Raw genomic sequence first — 1,012 nt, 5'->3', positions numbered from 1 at the left:
CGGTTCCTCCCACCCACCCCCTTTCTCACCTGGTTGAGACTCTGCCCCATCCCTCCTCCCTGCCAGGCCGACCTCCAGGTCCCCAGCACAGAGCACCATCTCTGGGGCAGGGGGCTCAGGAGGCCTCCCAGACCGAGACTGAACTCCGCGTCCCAGATGCCAGCCTGGCTGGACCACGTCCCTTCAGTCCTCTCGTCTCGCCTGCGTCCACGTCAGGGGAGCTGAGCTCAAAAGGGGCCACACCTCAGCCCACACCCCCCGCAGCATCCGCACCACTGTCTATGACATGTATGCCCCCAAGACAGCAAGTCCAAGGTCCCCTAAGGCAACGAGAGCAGGGACCCCCAAGGTACCAGCTGGGAGGTGGCTGCAGTCGGACAAGCCCGGACCCCAAGGGTTGAGCGAGTCAGAGGCTCTCTGGTCTGCGTCACAGAGGAGCAGATGCCCTGAGCGGGGTGTTCTGTCGGTGAAGGCGGGTTGGCTGTCAGCTCTGAGGCCCCCACCAGGAGCTAGCAGGCTGGCAGGGTGACGAACACAGTCAGAGAGGCAAACGAACTCACAGGCTCATCCTGCGATCAGTGTATAAGGGGGAGGAAGAGCAGGAGCAGAGCCAGCGGCTGCCACAGGGCTTGGGGGTCAGGGGGCCTCTCTCAAAGGAGGAAAGGATGCTGAAGCTGACTTCGAAGGCAAAGAGAAAACTTAAGAGCAGGTGGACGAGTCCAGCGGAGGAGTCAGCAAGTGGGAAGGCGCCCGAGGTAAGGAGGAGGCTACCCAGAGGCCTGAAGGAGGCCCCGCAGGACGGCAGGGGGAGAGCGTCTCGGTGACCCCTTCCTTGAGCCTGGTGAGCAAGGAAATTGCTGGTGAGGATGATCGGAGGTGACCTCGTCTCCATCTCCCCACTCAGAGACGCCCCTCCTCGGCCCACGCTGCCTTCCCCGCCCAGCAACACACCTGGAAGCAGCCCCCCAGGCCCCTGCCCTGCCCCCTGTCCCCAACACACACACACACCCCC

This window comes from Bison bison, unplaced genomic scaffold (assembly GCF_000754665.1).
Source record: "Bison bison bison isolate TAMUID 2011002044 unplaced genomic scaffold, Bison_UMD1.0 scf7180017864342, whole genome shotgun sequence".
Lineage (NCBI taxonomy): Eukaryota > Metazoa > Chordata > Mammalia > Artiodactyla > Bovidae > Bison > Bison bison.
The sequence above is the reverse complement of the archived record's forward strand: the minus strand, read 5'-3'. Positions refer to the sequence as shown.